We start from the raw sequence: 15,363 nt of genomic DNA, 5'->3' as shown, positions 1-15,363 counted from the left end.
ATGACGTGATGATGTATGCCGCGTACTACGTCAGGACGCGTGCAGACATTGGGCTAGGTGTTTGGTAGATCGGAAGGCCATTTCTTGCTCAATCTTCTTATCGGTCTCTGAATCGCTTGAATTGTAGGATTTGTATGCTGGATTAATTTGTTGTTAAAAGATGAACTTCTAATCTTGATCATTTCGTTGACTGTTGAGATTTTCAAATCCTTATGTAGGCAAAAATTCGAAATATACCAAGGCGCATTAGTAAGGATACGCAGAATTTTATTCTGGCACCTTTGAATGATGTTTATGTTAGATTTGCAAGAGCAACCCCATAGTTCGATTCCATAAGTCCAAATGGGCACTATGATAGTTTTATACAAAAGTACCTTGTTATCGAGAGAGATTTCAGATTTCCTCCCAAAAAGCCAGTAAAAATCTTTTATTTTCAGTTGGATTTGTTTCTTTTTATATTCAATGTGCGTTCTCCATGTCAATTTCGAATCAATGTGCATGCCTAAATATTTAACAGAATTGCATAGTGGAATAATTGAATTGTTCATGATGATAGGTGGACTGTTGTGATGTTTTAGAGAAACAATTATGTGCTGAGATTTTTCGATATTGATTTTGATATTCCAATCTAAAAACCATTTTTCGAGACTAGATAAATAATTTTGTAACTGACAAGTTGCTGTTCTAATAATTGCTATGTCATCGGCGTAAGTGCATATGGTTAGAAGATCATCTGTGGGCATATCGTTTGTGAAAAAAAGATAAAGTACAGGGCTTAGCACACTGCCCTGTGGTACCCCGCATTCTATATTTCTGATGCTCGAAGTCACATCTTTAATTTTGATTCTAAATTTTCTATTAAGCAAATATGAGCTTAAGATATTGAAGTAGTTTGGAAAAGTTGTTTTGATTTTATATAGGAGTCCTGAGTGCCAAACCTTATCGAAAGCCTGACTGACATCTAAGAATACGGCTACACTGTGTTCCTTTCTATTCATGGCTTCAAGAATACGAGACACCGTTCTGTTGCATTGTTGAATTGTAGAGTGATTTTTTCTGAAGCCAAACTGATGGTGAGGAATCCAACTATCATTCGGATGATCTTCTGACAATCTCTGCAACAAAAGTCTCTCTAAAATTTTCGATAGTATCGATAAAAGACTGATAGGACGGTATGAACTAGCAGTGTGATGGTTTTTGTTTGGTTTAGCGATCATAATAATTTCTGCAGTCTTCCACGCTGTGGGCCAATAATTGTATTGAAGTATGGCGTTGAAAATATTTGATATATATATAAGATACCTTTTGTAGGCAATTCTTTTAACATCTTTGGAGTAATTTTATCCATACCTGGCGAAGATCTATTTTTTATCCTTTTTATTTCACATAAGACATCATTTGGTGAAAAATGTCCTAACGGTGTAGAATGTATGGGTTGATTTACGAAATTGTTAATTAAATTATTCTGGGAAATATTTCGAGCGCTAAAAATGCTACTTAGATGATCAGCAAATGCCTCCGCTTTTTCTTCGTTGCTTTTTGCCCAAATGAATCCGTTTTGGTTGGTTATTTCCAGAGGAGGGTTTTGTTGTAGGGGTTTACTTTTGTTTCTGATTGGTTTCCATATGGAATTATCGTACCTATTTAACTGCAATATATACGACCTGAATGTACAATTCTTCCATTCTTTCATTTTTTTCCTCAGCGTGTTATTGAGATGATTAAGCGATGTCTTATCCGTTGGTAGATGAGAATGTTGCCAGGTTCGTCTTGCTCTTCGTTTCTGTGCAATTAGCTTCTTAATCTCTTGCGGAATTATTAGATTATCATTTCTTGGATTAATGTTCGGGGTGATCTGCTTGGTTGTTTCACGTACAATCTCAGAAAAATAATCTATATTATTTTCTATATCAATAACGCTTGTAGGCCTAGATTTTGGAAATAATTTTGAATCAAGTATGGATTTGAATTTAATCCAGTTAGAAAGATTGTTGTGTAGAATATGATTGTTGATAACTGGAGTAGGAAATGTGCTAAACGTCACAAGTATTGAAGAATGATCTGAAGAGAGATCGTAACTAGATTCAATATTGAGATTTGAAAGATCAATACCTTTCACAATAAAAAAATCTAAAAGGTCTGGAACTTTAGTAGGGTCAGAAGGCCAATAAGTTGGACTGCAAGTTGAAATAAAGGAGAGGTTATTTTGCCCTATGGCTGCATGAAGAATCTTTCCTTTGGCTGTAGTCAGTCTAGAACCCCAGGCAATATGTTTACAATTAAAGTCACCACCAATGATAAATTTATTACCTAATTGAGAGAAAAATGAAGAAAACTGAGCACAAGAAATTTTGAATCTTGGTGGACAATAAACAGCAGAAACACAAAAATTATATAAATTTGTTTCAACAGAAATTTCAGTTGCTTGTAGAAAATCATCAGAAATATTTGGTATAACAAAATGCTTTATATTATTTTTGATTAATATAGCCGAACCGCCGCGAGCCCTGCCACTTGGATGATTTGAATTATAAGTAGTGTAGTTATAAATTTTGAAGTAGTTTTTTTTCAGTGAAGTGAGTTTCTGAGATTAATAAGATATCTATTAAGTTTAACTTTAAAAAACATTCTACTTCATTTTTGTGAGGTATTAAACCGTTGGCATTTCATTCAGCAATTTTAATTATTTTTGCCATTGCTTTTGTTGTTGACTAACGTGGATAACATATTTATTATTATGGTGTTCTGTTGCAAAAGCTGATTGAAGATATTTTTAAATTCTAAAATAAGTGTTGCTAGAGAATCAGAATCAGGATTTGAAGGTGAATGACTAGAAGCAGAGTAATTGTTTTTTGCAATGTCTGCATAGGATGAATTTTGAATTGTTGGATTTAAGGCCGGAGAAATGTTGTTTATATTATTATTAGAATTAGAATTATTAGAATTTTTAAAATTTTGGTTATTTGGATTTGGATTTATGACTGATTGATTTATTGGAGTTTTGTTTCTTTGTTCTTTAATTTTTTGGAAGTATGAGCAACCGCGATAATTAGCTGGATGAGCACCGTCGCAAAAATAACAACATGCCGGAGCATTCGGATCTTTGGTACAAGCTATAGTATTATGATTGTCACCGCATTTTAGGCAAGCAAATGGTCTATTGCAGTATTTTTTGGTGTGATTAAAGAGTTGACAGCGAGTGCATTGTATAATGTTGTTGGACTTTCTCGGTGGTTCGACGCGTATTATGCAGTTGAATAATTTATAAATGTTATAAATATTTTTGTTATTTCTATTTGGTTCCAGATCAACAAAAAACATATTAAGAGGTTCTTTTGTTATTCTATGTCTAATATTTAGGATATTACGTACGACATGACCCTGTTTTAATAGTTCTAATTTAATTGCATCTGTGCTTGTTAAAAAGTGTACATTTCTAAGAACAACCCTATAAGCCTTCTCTTTTTTTAATTGACATGTATGATATACGGCATTAGTTTCTTTTAGATGTCTGGATAAAGTTCGAAAATGGTCGACAGAATTACATAGAATTTTAAATATATTGTTAGCTAAACTTCTCAGGAAATATTGATCGTGCGGAATTATTTTATTTAATTGATTAGACATATCATTAATATCGTCAACTCCGTAAATAAATATTGGAGGGGGTTTACTGACTGGAGCCGGTTTAACTGAGTTGTCATCATTAGCTGTTTCTATTGTTGAAAGGGCCGAAAATCGGTTTTGAATTTTGACATCTATTCCTAATGGTTCAAATGAAGTTTTTCTTTTTTTGAAATTGACTACTTGCCATGAATTAGGAGGTTTCTTGACATCAGAATGTGGTTGAGTGAGGCTTTTAGATGCACTATTACTAGATGATATTACTTCCTGTCTTGAGTCAGAAACTGATGAAGTTGAACGCAGCGAGACCTTTTCCGATGTAAACATATTGGTCCGACCTTCTTCGCGAGGTATCTTGCTGTATTTGCTGGATCCAATAACGGTCTTTCGTAGTTTTGGGATTTCTGATGGTTTACTGTCCGATTCCATATTCGCTTCTATATCTTGATTGAAATGTAAGACATTTTTTTGATTCCACAAACGCACATTAGAGTCTCGATTATGTATGGTTTTTTGTAAGCAATTATTTAATTATCTGTACACTTTTGTAAGCTTTTCATGCAATTTTAATAAACCGTAAAATTCAATCTGACATGCCACATTGAATAACTGAAAACTTTTAGATCACATAATTTTGCTACTCAAACAAAGCTATTTTTTTTTTAAAAAAGATAAAGTATAATTGTGGTAATATTTTTTATTGAATGTGAATTAAATATATACAGTTGTTTACAATAAATAGTTTACGAGTTAAAATCTATTTACACAATGTTAATATTAATGAGTAAAGCATGGCGTGAAAGAAAATAAGAACAAATTGTACCACATACCAGTATAACACACAACCACATACCAGTCAAACATAATTCTTTATTTTCAAAACTTATTATTATTAATGTTATAATAAATAAATCAAATATGCCCAATTTAAAACCTATCACTATGAAATCTAATAATAAATAAATCATATTTACAATTAAAAACCTATTACCATAATGTAATAATAAATAAAAAATACATCGACAATTCAAAATGTATTACCTAATGTAACAATGAATAACATATTTACAATTTAAAACCTACCACCGTAAAGTAACAATAAATAAATCATATTGACAATTCTAAACCTATTACCATAATGTAACAATAAATATCATATTTATAATTTAAAACCTATTACCGTAAAGTAACAATAAATAAATCATATTGCCAATTCAAAACCGATTACCATAATATGAAAAGAAATATGTATGATTATAATTTAAAACTTATCTACATAATATAGCTGTTAATAAATGTTATTCACATTAAAAATGTGAAAGATAGAATTGAAATGATAATATAAACAAATGAGACCAAATACCATAAATTGTGAGAGAAGTTTATTACATCATTAGATACACAGAATGCATGTATGTATGTATTATGATGTGCTGTGTATTATTAGAAGCTCTTTTATTTTTGCCATTCTGATCTAATATTGTGAATGTATGTATGTATTATGATGTGCTGTGTATTATTAGAAGCTCTTTTATTTTTGCCATTCTGATCTAATATTGTGAATATATGTATGTATTATGATGTGCGGTGTATTATTAGAAGCTCTTTTATTTTTACCATTCTGATCTATTATTGTTAATGCAAGTGTGTATTATGATATGCTGTGTACTACTAGAAGCTCTTTTATTTTAGCTATTCATGCTTCATGATTGTTTATACTCATAATCTTCTTTATTCGTTTTAATGCTTTGCAAGTAATTATATACTACAGACTACAGTATTTCTTTAAAATAATTTTACTTATATATCTCTTAAACAAGTTCTTGTTAATTAATATTCATATTAGCATTACAAATTCAAAAGTTAGAGCTTGTGTCACAAAAATAAAATATGTGAAAATCAGCTAATATTAAATGAGATTCAATAATCAAATATATTACAAACGCATGAGTCTGTTAGCAAAAAAAGAAGTTGTAAATGAACTTGAAAGCATCTATTTAATAATTAAAGAGCATTAGTGAGAGTAAGAATTAAGTTTATGCATATGCCAGTATTTCAATATGATATTAAATATTTATGATATAAAATTTTTACTAGTTAAAATTCACGACACGCCTTTCCGATTTTTTTGGATGCCCTTGAAATTTTCCCTTTTTTCTTTTTATAATTTTGTTCCCATCTTTAATTTTGTATCCAGACTTATCTATTACATATCGAGTAATATCTCTCTGCTCAATTTTATTTTTCCATGATTGAAAATCTATATAAAAATACCAAATAATAGAAAAGTGCATTGACAAAGTTTATAATCGAAAATGAACAAACCATTAAAAGAAGAAAATGTCATTTCTACATGCTCAATATGGATGGTGTAATCAACCTCGATGTGTTGTTGCAAGTCATTGTATCTGCAAAACACCCTTTGACAATTCTCAAGGGGGCACAAGATTCTAGAATTCCTTGAACTGTTTGTTTTACATACTGTAGAACAGTACAAACAGGTTTTACTAGTCGTAATATCCATAAGAAATGAAATAATAATAATGTAGATTATGTAAACATAATTGAACCTTAAAATAGTGAATAAGCAAAGCTATATACCCTAAACAATGAATGAAATTAAAACTAACCTAAGTGCAAATTAGTAAAAAGTGAATAAAACTAAGCTTATAGACCAAGAGCCAGTGAACCTTTTGAATAACGGTGTTCCTGTAAGGCTAAAAATTTTTGTACAGGTGATTCTTAACGTGCTAAGTACGGAAACGACGGTCTGGCAGGTTTTAGCCCTGCACATCATGGTCGTCCAGGCGTTTGAAAGTGTAAAAAACACCCGAAAATTAAACTTGTTCCTGTAAGGTTCAAATTTTTATACGATGTAATTTACTCATTGAGAAGTTCGAAAATCAATCTGCCAGACCATTTCGACCTGCACAAGTACCTGCCAGACGAGCCGGAAAGTGAGCAAAAAATGCCCCAAAATAAACTTTGTCCTGTAAAGCTGAAATTTACATATGTGTTTATCTAAGCAATTCGAAAAAGGTCTGTGCAATTGCCAGACCATTCTGGCTAGCATAAGCCCTTGCCAGACGAGGGCAAAAATGCTATGGCGGGAGGCGAGTAATAGGCGTTGCGTGAAAACTTATAGCATATATTCAAACTATATTATGAGAAATTACAAATTATGGTCAAAATAAATTTAATTAGTCACAATAAAATATATATTATCATGAATTAATCATCATTATCAGATATATCGCTAATTAATACTTCAATTCAGGCTTCTATTGAGTATCCATTGAATTTTCTGAAAATAGGTGAAAGTTGGAAAGAAACATTTATTTCTGAATGTTCAACGGAGGGTAACAGATTTGAAGAAAAAATTTCACAGGTAAGAATTATGAATTTCTTTTTCAGAAAAAAAAGAAACCTATTAAAGCTAATAATAAAATTCACGAAATTCGTGTCCAACGTGATTTGGTTGGTCGCCTGTTGGCGCGATAAATCCAATATAATATTGATCTTCAAAAAACCTTATCATATCTCATTACAATTGTTAGCTTCCCGAAGAAGTTTGTTTTCATCAAAAAATCCCATTGGTTAATTTTATATTTTCTCGACGTTTCAAGCCATTCTGAATCGAATGAGACCAAATTTGGAAAAAGTGAACAGATTTTTTTCCGTAAGTAAATCGACGTTTTCTAAAAAAACGACTGGACCGATTTAAAATTCATTAAAATTTACAAAAATTAATATAGCTTTTTTGGCATTTGTCAAAATTAGACCTTTTATCGACGTTTGCTCAAAAACGCCGGAACCAATTTCAAAAATTCAAAAGCCATTTGATGTACATCGATGAGAACTATCGTTTGTCAGTTTTGTGCTACGATCTGCCGTTTCTTTGTAATTTGAAAAAATGTGTTAAACTTTTCATCCACATTTAAGCTCATACTACCGAATCGATTTTAAAAAATCAAAAACTGTTCGAAAGATATTAGTTGGAAATGATATTGATTAGTTTTAGGTGAAAATCTACCGAGCCGTTTTCTTGTAATTAACTGTTGAAAACAAAATTTAAGCCGATTTTTATGGAACTTTTTTTGGGGATATATATATCATGGTCTTATAGAACTTTGTGAAATATTACCGCATTACGACAAGTAGTTTAATTTTAAAAATTCATCAAAGATTGAAAAAATGAGTATGAGTAGGTACTTTGTGAATTTTTATTTTCACATTTGTTAAAATTAAAATTAGACGATTTACTTGGTATAACGATAGAGTACATGGTCTTAATGAACATACTGAACCATTAAAGTTCTACAAATACTGGTTCAATTATAAAAATTATTGATTTGTGAAAATTTGATTTTAGAAAATACTCCGAGTTAACGTGTTCGTTCGTTTTCAATTATGTGTAAAAAATCCACTCGTAATACTCTTAATCACTCATAAATTAATTTATTTTTTATTGATTAAGTCGGGAAGTTCATGTAACTTGCCTCAAGGCAAAATACAAATACCAACTAGTTTTAATGTCACTTTGCCACGCAGATGGAACTATCTATAAAACCGCGAAAACAGCAATGATTGAAGTCTTACAAGCAAATATAACTGATAACGAAACAATTTGGTATAATGCTGTTGTTTTCGATCGACTTTATTTACTGCATTCAATAAAAAATATACCAAAAACATTCGGTAATATTTCGAAAAAATAATGTCTATTTTAGCGGCAGCACATGCTGCACAAGTAGATATAGTTTTCAAATGGTCATTTAAAAGTACCAACAATTCTTAAATCTCAAAATACTGGCTGGATATTGATTGAAAAAATATTTGATTTCAATTAGTTTGTGGGAGATACTGTTCCTTCTTCAAATTTTGAAATAATATCACAACATCCTCCTCGTATTGCTGAGGAGGATGCAAACAGAGCTGATCAACACATATGCGGTAATGTTAAAAATTTTAAATTTGTAATATTTTATATTTATTATATTATTAATATATTTAATTTTTTTTTTTATAGTCAGCAATGCCGAATCTTATGACGATGAAGTATTAATTAGCGATATATCTGATAATGATGATTAATTCATGATAATATATATTTTATTGTGACTAATTAAATTTATTTTGACCATAATTTGTAATTTCTCATAATATAGTTTGAATATATGCTATAAGTTTTCACGCAACGCCTATTACTCGCCTCCCGCCATAGCATTTTTGCCCTCGTCTGGCAAGGGCTTATGCTAGCCAGAATGGTCTGGCAATTGCACAGACCTTTTTCGAATTGCTTAGATAAACACATATGTAAATTTCAGCTTTACAGGACAAAGTTTATTTTGGGGCATTTTTTGCTCACTTTCCGGCTCGTCTGGCAGGTACTTGTGCAGGTCGAAATGGTCTGGCAGATTGATTTTCGAACTTCTCAATGAGTAAATTACATCGTATAAAAATTTGAACCTTACAGGAACAAGTTTAATTTTCGGGTGTTTTTTACACTTTCAAACGCCTGGACGACCATGATGTGCAGGGCTAAAACCTGCCAGACCGTCGTTTCCGTACTTAGCACGTTAAGAATCACCTGTACAAAAATTTTTAGCCTTACAGGAACACCGTTATTCAAAAGGTTCACTGGCTCTCAGTCTATTATAACTAAAGTTATATACCCTAAAATGAGAAAGTTAAGTGATACCCTAAGATGCGAAAACACGTAATAAAATAAAACACGAATAAAGAATAAAAAATACGAGATGAACGAGCTACACAGTACAATCGTAACACCGAATCCAACATAAAAAAGTTGAAAGCACAGTGCAAAAGATTTGACAAATCTGTAATGTGTTACAGCTAACTTCAGACAGTTTTCTCAGCACTTTTTTATCCGGTGTTTAGAAACTCTTTATTTATGTAATTAATTGTACAGCGTCCCTCTCGTCTTTTTTAATGTTTGTTTGTGTTTTCATTTTTACGTGTTTCGCTATTTGTGGCCATTTTTTGTCTAATTTGTGCGTTATTTTATGTGTTTAGATTTTATATTTACTGTTTTCTTTCGAAATTAAAGAGGCAATATAGGGAATTAGGTTAGGTTGTTTACAGCAAGAAACGCGATTTTTTGTCTAATTTGTGCGTTATTTTATGTGTTTAGATTTTATATTTACTGTTTCTTGCGAAATTAAAGAGGTAATATAGGGAATTAGGTTGGGTTGTTTACAGCAAGAAACGCGATTTATTGAAGTAAAACTTCTTTAGGCGCGACATGGGTGTAAAAACTTCTTTAGGCGCGACATGGGTGTAAATCCATAGATAAACAAGTATAATAGGTCGCTATGTCTGGCGGTTTGACGTTACCTCGATTGAAATACAAATTTTTAAAAATAGATGGCAGCACATATATAATATTTAAATTACCCCTGGTTTTACTTCTTAATTTGTACGTATCGTATACAGCCCAAAAACCTGAATAATTTTAATATTGGAAATAAGAACAAATCATACGAAATACAAAATATATATTTTCAAAGATATTACATATGTTTAAAGAACAATTAAAATTATGTTTATATTAACAATTATAATTACAGTTACGGAATGTTTGAAAATATAATAATTATTATACATAATTATAAAAGTATTATAATTTCACAATTATGCTTAAATAATATTTCAAAAACTAAATATCTAAGTGAAGAAAATCACAGAAGTATTTAACTAAACTAAGCACAAATAACTGACTAATATTAATTACTTAATGACTAATATTAATATATTAAAATCTTAAAAACTAAGAAGAAACTACAAGCGCAGGAGCACGCAATGAAATTACAAATTTAGAAGGAATGATAAATAATACAAAAATTTAAAGGGTTAAGAAAAAAACAAATGATTTGTTAAAAAGTACAAATACTTCACAAACAAAAAAGTCCTAAAAACATAAAATATATATATTGATATCAAAATTGAGAGAAATTCAAATTCCTAGGATTAAAACTCATTTACGAGACATTGTTCTTTATTAATTCTGCATGTAATAGTTATTTCGCTATCTAATGAATTAATAGTAAGTTGCATTTAACAAAACCTTTGAATAGTTTCTGTATGAGTGTTTTATAACATTACATTTAGCCATGTTCCATCATGAAAACATTATCATTGAAATTGCCATAAAAGATCAACAAAGTGTTTACAATGAACAGAATAATGTTTTATGCACATACAATTGTTTATGAATCAAAAGATAAAAGCAATATTTTTGATTCCCAAGGTCGGTAACAAATATATCTTGAATTAAACATTATATTGTGATGTTACGTAAGTTTTATTTGAAGAATATTATAACACTAATCTTCAATCAAAATACATTAAATTATTATGTATGGTATAGACTCTCTTTATAAGTGTTTACATTTGCTAATGTAATAGATAATCTTATTAAATATAACAATGAACTTACGTTGATGAACATTTAAACCAATACTGAATATCTGTTTTGCAACATCAACAATATGAGATTCAATCCAATCATATAACAATTCCGAAGATTATGGTATTTCACCAAACATCAAAACACAGTATCTGCTACTAATACTTTTTAAGAGAAATAGCTGAACCTAATGTTTTAAATAGACACTCATAAATTCTGCTATACTCTTGTATCTCTGAATGCAACTTTCTCAATGTTTGAGGACATGGCAAAAAATAATATTGTCTCCAAAAATAGTAGACCTTTCGAGACTTTTTGTACGACTTGTTCCTTAAATTATGGCATTGTTTATGAATCCTTCTTGTCATTACATATGTTCACGCCAAATTAGACGTGGCAACGCTGCACTCATTTTTCTAAGAAAATATTACATTTGCAACGACGCTTGGACAGTTTGCACCTCAAAGATTCAACTACGAAGGGTCCTTGCTAGGTACCTGAAGGCGGCACATATAGTCTAGACCCGGTCGCCAAGCTATCCACATTCAAATACTCCAATATTATTTCAATACTCAAACAATATCATACAAACGGTGTAAATTATATTCTACAAATAAATAAGTGTAAATCTACTTGTTATTAATCAATATTTACATTTTAAAACGGTTGATAGAGCAACTAATTCTATCTGGTCCTTGAGCTTACACTTCAACAAAAAACATTGGTCCAAAACGAACCGGATGCGGTCACCAGTGCGAAGAAAATAATTAAAATCTGAAATCTAAATTCAAAATAAAATAAAGTGAAAGTGCAAAACAAGACAGGAAGTTCTAACTTTGGCGCTACACCTACGAGCGAGCACAGCAAGCAGCGAGTATATCAGGTTAGTCAAGCATTCCTTCCTATCAATATTTCCTTATTTAATATTTAGAGTTTTAATTCAATCTGTGTCAAAATGGAATCATAAATAAACTCAAAATGAAACAGCAAGTTATTAAAACACGTTTAACAAAATACGAAAAAGTGTGCAGGCAAATGTCGGAACTACCTGCTTGCGACTTAAATATTGCAGACATAAAACGCCTTATCGATGATGTGAAAATAAATACGCTAGAGTGGTGAGAACAGGGTATGCTAGTAATGACAAAACAGAGTTGTTATGCGGGCAAATCAGATAATTTAGACAAAAATAGATTCGAAATATTATCAGATTTAGAGGAAGTAGGGAAAGCTGAATATGCTAATACTATACAGTTCACTAAACCAAAAAGATTTATCCATAAATCTTCAACCAAAATTAGGTCGATTCCAAAATTTACATCGAGAAATAATATTGAAAATGAACGAGTAACAATTCAAAAAATAGCACCGAACCCAAATATAATCCAAGTAAACGCTTGAAAACAAACACAGTACATGAACAGGATGATGATAGTAGTAATATCATTGGTAATCAAGATAGTAGTAATATCATTGATAATCAAGATAGTAGTAATATCATTGGCAATCAAGATAGCCAACTCGAAGACTTTATAGATAACATTAAACGGGTTTATATGCCGAACAATAATAAACACTATAAAATATTAGTTGAGATATTAAAACGGTTGGAGAGGTCACAACTTAGACTTGAAAAAGATGATAGTGATTTATAAAGCTGGCATGCCGTAAGTATGAATGTCATTACCTTATACAATATGAGTATTCTACTTGTAATATCCTTTGATTGGCATGTTACATAGCATAGTGTTTAAAAAATAAAAATAAAATATTAATATTCACATATATCCTTATGATCAAAATTTTTCAAATCAACATTAGATCACTATATTCAAAGAAGCTGCAATTGGAAGCCTATATGAAAGCCAATCAAATTGATATTGTAATTTTATCTGAAACATGGATGAAAGAGGAACATAAATATGATATATCCGGATACTCTTTAATACATACCAATAGAGACGATGGATTCGGAGATGCAGCTTTATATATTTGCCGTAGACTACGTTCCGAAACTGTAAACACCGAGATATACAGCAACACAAAATTCAAGTTTGTGGGGCCAAAATCATAGTCGATAATGGTACTGTGTTAATATGTTTGCAATTTGCTGTGCTCCAGGACACAGAACAAATCTTACTTATTGGACTTCATTATTCGGAAAACATATCGCCGCCTTTTCTAATGCGGGTGACTCTAATGTGCATCATACGAGTTTTGGCAGCATTCATAATAATCATGATGGAATAATTTTAAGCGAAGCCATTAACTCAGAGAGATTATGTGTTCTGAATGACGGATCGCCTACGTTATTGAGGAGACATGACAGAAATCCTTCTGCGGTAGATTTATCTATATGCAATCCATCTGTGATGGTCAGTGCGGAATGGCACGTCACAGATGAAACTTTGGGATCGGACCACCTTGGTATATCAATTCGGATTGGAGTGAGTAAAATAAATATGTATAACAGTACTATTAGAAACAGGCATATTTGGAAGATCAAAGAAGCTGACTGGAAGAAATATGAGCAAGTGACAGATAAGTTATTGTCAGAATTGATATTTGATAAAGATCCATCGGCTACGTACGGTAAGGTTGTTAAATGCATAAATCAGGCGGCTTTGTTAGCAATTCCCATGTCAAGACCTTACTTCGGCAAAAAAGATAGATATTTGTCAACGCCTTGGTGGGATGAAGAGTGTGAGAAATTCAATAAGATGAAGTTAGAAGCTATTAGAAAATACAAGAGGTCTCTAGTTTTGGCTAATTACATCAAATATAAAAGAATTTTAGCGAAATGTCGTATAACGTTCAACAGAAAAAACGGGACAAGTGGATTGAATTTTGTAATTCTTTACAAGATCAACTTCATCTAAATACATTTGGGACAAGGTGAAAGCTTTGAAAAATAGAGTCGTGCAAAAAAATCCTTTTCCTATAGATGAATCAGATAACTTCCTTAACAATATTACCCGGCCTCAGCAACAAATGAGGTAATTATACCAAGCGCACAAGAAATGGAAGTACTGGAAGGTTCTTTCGCAATGCAGGAGCTTCTTTTTTGGCACTAAAAACAAATTCGAACACTACACCGGGTGCGGACAATATTCATTATCCAATGTTGAATAAATTATCCAGTTTTGGCAAGAATATGTTACTACGGGTTCTTAATGAAGTTTGGACCACTGAAACAGCTATTCACGAGTGGAAAAATATAATTACAATTCCAATTCTTAAACCAGGTAAAGATCCTTCAAAAGCAGAATCATATCGTCCTAAATCATTGTCTTCATGTATAGCAAAAACATTCGAACGACTGATCAAAAGAAGATTGGAATGGTGGGCGGAAAGCAACAAGATATTCCCGAGTTGCATGCTGGGCTTTCGTAATAATCGGGGTACGATTGACGTTATCACATCCTTAGTGTATGAAATCAAAATAATTTAGCAAAAAATAATCTCCTGATGACTGCAAACGTGGACTTAGTTAATGCATATAACTGCGTTTCAAATACCTATATAATGAAGATTCTGTCTGATATCAAGATGCCAAAAAGATTTATTCTTCATATACACCATCTCATATCAGACCGCAGAATCAATCTCAGGTGTAACAATTTACAATTTGGACCACGTAAATGAAAGAAGGACTACCTCAAGGATCCGTTGTTAGTCCGCTATTATTCAATCTATATATCTGCAAGTTACAAACTAAGCTAGATCTGGAAGTCAAAATTATGCAGTACGCGGACGATATTATACTTCTACATAAGGCTCATACTTTGAATGAGGCTATTGATAAAATGAATATAACAATGCAACTCTTCCATAATTGGTGTGCATATCGTTAGGGTTTTTATGTCAGAAAATAAAAGTACAATAAGCCTCTTTACAAGACATAGGAAGTCTATAACTCCAGACTATAACAGCATAAGCAATCATGTTCTGAAGGTTGAACCTACAATTAGATGTCTCGGGCTACTTATTGATGACAAATTAAAGTGGAAACCACACATCGATTAGTCTCTAGTGTGAAGAAGCAAATTATGGTGCTGATATCAAGATTTCTCTTAGAATATATAAGCAATAATACTATCTAAGTTGGATTATGGTAGTTTCATATATGACAACGCATCCAAAAGTGTACTTAGCAAACTAGACACAATCCAAAACAAAGCTTAGAGGTCTTGTTTAGGGGTCATGCGTTCCACGCCTATCAATGCATTACATGTTGAAGCTAACATACATCCTTTACACTTGAGAAGGAGGTTGTTGGCTTCAAACTTTATCATAAATAGAATGAAATT

This window comes from Ctenocephalides felis, unplaced genomic scaffold (genome assembly GCF_003426905.1).
Source record: "Ctenocephalides felis isolate EL2017-DRISC unplaced genomic scaffold, ASM342690v1 CF-g0.4_SCAFFOLD_01886, whole genome shotgun sequence".
NCBI lineage: Eukaryota > Metazoa > Arthropoda > Insecta > Siphonaptera > Pulicidae > Ctenocephalides > Ctenocephalides felis.
This window is presented reverse-complemented; position numbering follows the sequence as displayed.